The sequence below is a fragment of the Callospermophilus lateralis genome, chromosome 14 (genome assembly GCF_048772815.1).
Source record: "Callospermophilus lateralis isolate mCalLat2 chromosome 14, mCalLat2.hap1, whole genome shotgun sequence".
Taxonomy (NCBI): domain Eukaryota; kingdom Metazoa; phylum Chordata; class Mammalia; order Rodentia; family Sciuridae; genus Callospermophilus; species Callospermophilus lateralis.
The window spans coordinates 6234740-6240893 of record NC_135318.1 but is presented as its reverse complement, the minus strand read 5'-3'; the positions used below and the strand labels follow the sequence as shown (position 1 = coordinate 6240893).

The following is a 6154-nucleotide window of genomic DNA, read 5'->3' as shown; positions in this document are numbered from 1 at the left end:
CTGGTGAGGACTCCCAGGTCCTCCCCTGGGGCAGGCGGGGACAGAAGACGGGTGCTGGGCCTGGAGGGCTGGGGCTGCATGGCCCCATCTTCCCTGCAGCTGGGTCCCGGCTTCTGTGGCCTCTTGGGCTCCCCATCAGGCATGTGGCCCCCTATCCTATCCCCCAGGCCTGGTCGTGCCCTCTGTTCCCCCCACCCCTAAGGCCCTGCTCCCGAGTGCACACTGGGAACCCCAGGCCCCAGGGAGAGGTGCTGTAGTCACTCATTATGGGTCCCCAGTGATGGCAAGGGGCTCTGACCTGCACCTGCCAGAGAGGAACCTGGTGAGAGGGATGTTCAAAGAACCGAGAGGAGACAGCTGAGCTGCCAGGGCCCTGGAGCGCCCTCTGCAGAGGCACCTCTGAAGGCTGCCCTGTGGACAGAAAGTCCCAGGCAATCAGAGTAGTCCTCAAGACGTGGAGGAGCCTGGTCACCCCAAGGAGAATCCCTGTGCCTCCATGAGAAGGAGGGAGTGCGGGAACCAAGCAGCCAGGAGGAGCAGCTGGCAACACCAACACGCCCAGGGACAGGTTGTCGGTGACAGGTCAGGGAGATCACCAGAGGCCTCTGACTGAAGGTGAGTTTTCCTGCCGTCCCGAGAGAACACCTCACAGATGGACAACGGCAACTTAGAATCCACCAAAAGAGGGGATCAGAAAGTGAGGCCAAGACAACGTGTCAGTGCACTGGCTTGAAGAAGCTCATCAAAACGTCTTCATTTGTTCCTCTTTTCAGTCCTGGGGACTGAACCCAGGGCCTCGTACATGCTACTCTGCCACTGAGCTACGTCAGCCCTCTTATTGTTCTAAGTTCCCACCAAATCACCAAGGCTGGCCTTGACTTTGCAATCCTCCTGCTCCGGCCTCGCTAGCAGCTGGGGTTACAGGCATGGCCCTAGCGCCCGGCTTGCTCCATACTCTTGACTCTAATGCTTCTTAGGAACGTTGAAGGAGAAAGAGAAGAAAAGTTAGACAAAGAAAATGAAATGGACCAGGCACCCAAGTTCAGAATGAAAAGCCTCGGGGCCGAGCGGGCAGCCTGTCCAGAGCCACAGCCTGAAGGGAGGCTGGGACACCTCAGCGCAGCTCTGAACCCAGCAAATGACACGCTACCAAACTGTAGAAAAGGTGAAGGAAGGAGACGGTCACTTCCACGTGCTGTTATAAGAATGACAGAAAACATGAATGTTCACCTAGAAACACCACCCCCCAAATCCAAACTATCACCCCCGACCAAACCTATTAGAAACCAAGCAGAAAATTCATAGATTAATTCAGAGGAGTTCAGTGTTACCCTTATTCTTTTCTTGTTTCTAATTTCTTTTTAATCTTCGTCATTCTGCCTAGGATATTCTTGGCTGCTTAAATGTGCCTGGATTTTAGGCAATCAAAATAAAAACTTTCCCTTGGGAAAAAAGTGGATCAAAGTTGGCTGAGTCCATGAGGACTCCTGAAGGGTGCGGGAAACCCTGGGGGTTTTTCCATGGGTCTGGCCTAACCCCTCCTGTTGGGGCTGTGGAAACAGGGACAAAGTGACCTCCTGAGGAGGACAGCAAAATAAGGGCAGTACAGCCAGGAGAGCCCGGCTTTCTCTGCCTAGCGCTTTGAGCTGTCAGTCAGGAAGGAGAAGATCGAGGCTCCTCAGGTCCCACTTGTATTCCAAGAGCATTTAATCAGCTTCCTGGGGACTTCCAAGGTGAGTAAGAAGAGCCAGCTGTTCTTACCTGTCTGCAGCCGGCCTGAGGTTACCTTGACAACGGCTGTCAACAGGAGTGTTGCTCCCTCAGGCACGTCACAGCCTTCACTGCCAAAAGGAGGGGTGGCTGTGTGAGGGCAAAGCAGCAGAGGCCTCCTAGGTCCAGCGTGGGGGTTGGCTCCCTCCCACCAAGGACTGCGTATTTACAACCCAAAGCAAATTTGCCCTGAAAACAGGATTTTTGCACTATCCTGGCTGATTTCTGTATAATATTATTTCTGCAGAGAATTTTGCCTTTTGACAAGGGCTTGCTTTGTTCATTTGTTTAATGGATCAGTACTGGGCTGAGATCTTAAAACCTAGATGTTACTGGCCCAGTAGAAAACCCACCCAGCTTATTAAACAGCCGAGGAAGCCAAAGTCCCGAGGGGAGACCTGACTTTTCCAAGGTCCATATAGCTTCTTGGCAATGCAGGACTTGAACTTGGCTGGAGTCCCGGTTGCCTGTTAGGGGCTGGCCTGACTGGAGGTTTGGCTTGATGACAGTGACAACTCTAGGAACTGTATCCCAACAGATGGGCACATGCTTGTCCATGGACTTCATTAGCGATGGACATACACATTCTGGGTGATGGACGTTCTGAGTCATCCACTGGGAACCCCATTTTCCTGGCTCCCGACACTCTCTTCAAGGTCTCGGTGGTCATTGAGAGTTGGGCATCTGGTGTCTATTGGCTTGGGCAGGAGACAGAACTAGGTGAAATGGGCTGGGTGGACGGGCTCCGTGGAGGCGCCTGGGCATGGAGCAAGTGCCTGGCCTTGGGGTTGTGGGTTTCAGTTCCAGTCCAGCTCCCTTCTGTTAGCATTCTGTCTGGCAGGTACTGACCGGCAGCTTCCCAGATCCCAGTGATTAGTCTCCTGACCATTACAGGTGGAGGCAGGCCATGTCTGGATTTCCTCTTCAGGTGAAGTTTGCATCCAGGTTCATGGAGCCTGGGACTGGTGCACGGGACCTCAGCAAGGCACTGCCCTGAGAGAACGTCTGGAACCTCTGGTTCCTCGGGTGAACACAGAGCCTCTGTGCCTTCTGCTCTCTGAGTGTGGTTGCTCAGCACTTTGATTCTGTGAGTTGGGCCAGAATCTTTCCATGCATTTAAAAAATTTTTTTTCATTAAAGATAGTGAGAACTGATGTCTGTTTCTTGCTACTTCAAGAACACTGATAAACAAAAGAGGAACATACGTAGTTGTATTAGTTTCTTGTTGCTGTTGTAACAAATTATCTCAAATTTATTGGCTTAACACAACACAGACTTAATATCTTACAATTTTGGAAGCTGAAATTCTGCTACGGTCCCACAATCATGGTGTTGGCAGCACTACCTTCCGTCTGGACGTTCTCGGGGAGACCTACTGGCATTCCTTGGCCCCAGCCCCTTCCTCCATCTTCAAAGCCAGAGTTGCTCTCACACTGTATCTGACTTAATGCTTGTGCCTTCCTCTTCCATGGTGAAGTGCCCTTATGATCACTCGGAACCCACCTGGATAATCCCGTAGAGCTCCCCATTTAAAGTCAACCAATCAGCAACTTCAATTTCATCTGTGATTTTGATTTCCCTTCGCTACTAGGCTAGTCAAGTTTTGGTTGCTGTGACTGAAATACCTGACAAGAACAACTTAGAGGAGGAGAAGCTTATTTTGGCTCCTGGTTTCAGAGGTTTCAGTCCATGGTTGGCTGAGTCCATTGCTCTGAGGGGAAGCGTCCTGGCAGAAGGGTGTGGTGGCTAATGGCCTCAGGGAAGAGGATACAATGAGGGAGGAGCCCCGGGACAAGATGTAATCCCAAGGGCACACCCTCGTGACCTACTTTCTCCAGTCACACCCTGTCTGCCCACGGTTCCCACCCAGTCAGTCCATTCAATTATTAATCAACAAATGGATTAATCCTCTGATTAGGTCACAGCTCTCATAATCCAATCATTTCACCTCTGAGCTTTCCTGTACTAACACGTGAGCTTTTCGGGGGACATCTTATATCTAACCATAATAGCTATTAATCTACAATATTCCTCGGTTCCAGAGTTAGGAATGGGCATTTTTAGGTGTCCTTCTGCACACCATGCCCTGTTAGGCTGCAGTATTCATCAATAAAGTTAAGAACTGGGCCATGATACCAGACTCTCCACCCAGGTCTGGTGCTGATTCTCACAGACTGTGGATTTGGAGATGGGGATGCCATGGTGGTAATCCATGAAATTCCAAAGGTAGCTCTTTCTCCTGGGCAAGAAGCTCTAGAATCAGTGTACCCCCTTTATCAGCCTGTCAGCTTGAGGGTTCTCACCTGAGTAGGAGGAGACAACAGTATAAATGCAGGTTCCAACTCCAGCTGGTTCAGAGAAACTGCACTTGGCTGCTCAGCCTTCCTGGAGGGGGAAAAGGGGAGTGACTGTCATCCTGGCTCCCCCGAGCCCTGCAAGCTGGAGCCAATAGCTAACCCCTGTGGGCTCTGCCCTGGCCAGGCTATGGGACTCAGACTCTGGTCCATGTGGAGGCAGGGCATGGACCTAGGGCCATGCAGAGGAGTGGACATCATAGCAATAAAGTTTACTTCCTGTGTGAGCTTGGGAAGTCGTTTAAAATGTCTGTAAAATGGGGATGGGCCAGGGTACAGATTGGTGGTAGTGCGCTTGCCTAGCATGTGAGGGGCCCTGGGTTTGATCCCTAGCACGTCCCCCCTACACATATAATTAAAATAAAATAAAACAGGGATCAAACTCAGCAGCCAGGGAGAGGAAAGCAGGTGACATATAGAGAGCCCTAATGTAAGTTTCCCTCATTAGATGGTCAAGGGACCCTTCAGAGATGCCCTGACTTGTCTCCAGGGTACACATGAAAGAGAAAACCTATGCACACAGCACACACACTGTCCCCAGGACACCCAGTCTCTCAGGCTGAAGAGAACCCATGGAGGTGTGGGAACTCAGCCTGAATAGTAAAAACACCAGCTGCTTCCGGACCCAGGTGCCCCCTGGATTTCAACTCTGCACTTAGTTCCACTCTCCTCACTTGCCCTGGTTTTCGTGGTGGTGTGCTCTGGAACACACTTTCCCTGCTGCATGAATGAAGACCTGCGTTCTCTGCCAGCCAGGCATCCAGGGGTGATGGGGGCCTCTGAGAAACAGGCCTCAGAACAGGATGGGCTGATGTCACTTGCTGGACTGGGTTTGATCCCTAGCACTGGATGTCACTTGCCGGACTCCACTGGGGGAAGTAGAGGTCACTATCCCCACCACTGAGAGGACAGGAAGCAGGCCACAGGGTTAGTCCCTGTGAAGTCAGAGCAGAGCCTGGTTCTCTAGAAAGGTCTTCAGCGGCCTGGAATCAGGAGGGCAGATGCCCTCTAGAGGCATCTTGCTGGTTGGTGGGCCAGCCCTCAACCCCCACCAGCCCATTCTCATCTGCAGGCAGCAGGCAAGAGGCCCACAGAGTGTCCCCCATGGGGGACGTGTGTTGAGATATGCAGACAGGTAGATTTCCTCATCTCTGCTCCCACCTGGAGACAGCTGTGGATCTGCCGTGGGCCAAAGATGGGAGCTTGTCACTGGGTCACCTACTCTAAGATCTAGGATCCTTGTTAAAAAACAGACAAACAAACAAAAAAAAAAAAAAACACACATAACCGCTCATCTATCATTGCCACCCTTCTCCCCACAGGAGTGACTACGTCTGCTCTGCTTGGTAGATTCTGGTGACCTTCACGATGCAGTCTAGCAATGTCTCCTCATGCTTACTCCAGCCTAGAACTGGGGTGGGGCAGGGGGCCAGGGGGCCAAAGTCCCATTTCAGACCCCTTCAAGCCCCCTTATTTGGGCTGTTCAGGAGACTGCTCTCAGCATATCATGAGGGCTGTCCTGTCCAGAACCCCTTTCCCCTCCTATTCCCAGTGAAATTCAATTGTTTCTTCCAATCGTTCTCCAAAAGAATGTCCTCAAGGTCAGGTTAGTTTCCAGCACTAGACAGAGGTCCTACTTTTTTCATTTTCTTGTAAATCCCCTTTCCAAATGGAGTGCAGAATGGGTGGTCCCTGGTGCCTGCCTGTCCCCTCCTATAGAAGCAGGAGGGCACAACCTCCTCTTTTGCCGCTGGCAGAAGAACTTGCAGTTGTCACTTGGGTGGGGTCCTCTGGTGTGTGGGTGGTAGAGGTGGCCATCTTCATGGGGTCTAGAGGTGAAGCCTAGGATGTGACAGGACTTGACCAGGAGCAGCGGGAGCCTGGCTGTAGACAGCCAGAACTGGTCCTGTGCTGGGGATTCCCTGGCTCTCTGCTGAGGCCCGTGCTTTGGCCTTTTCTGATGCGACACATACACTGTGGATCAATGACAATGGCTTTGATCTTTGGAGCACCCCCTGGGAAGCAGGAGC

General features: G+C 51.9%; 1 long non-coding RNA gene across 1 annotated transcript; it reads left to right on the top strand.

Moving 5' to 3' along the window:
- The first annotated feature begins 1510 nt into the window (after positions 1–1510).
- Positions 1511–2924, top strand: LOC143380554 (uncharacterized). The gene is made up of 2 exons (XR_013088650.2): positions 1511–1733; positions 2665–2924. It is a non-coding gene; the product is annotated as an uncharacterized LOC143380554 (long non-coding RNA).
- The last annotated feature ends 3230 nt before the right edge of the window (positions 2925–6154 follow it).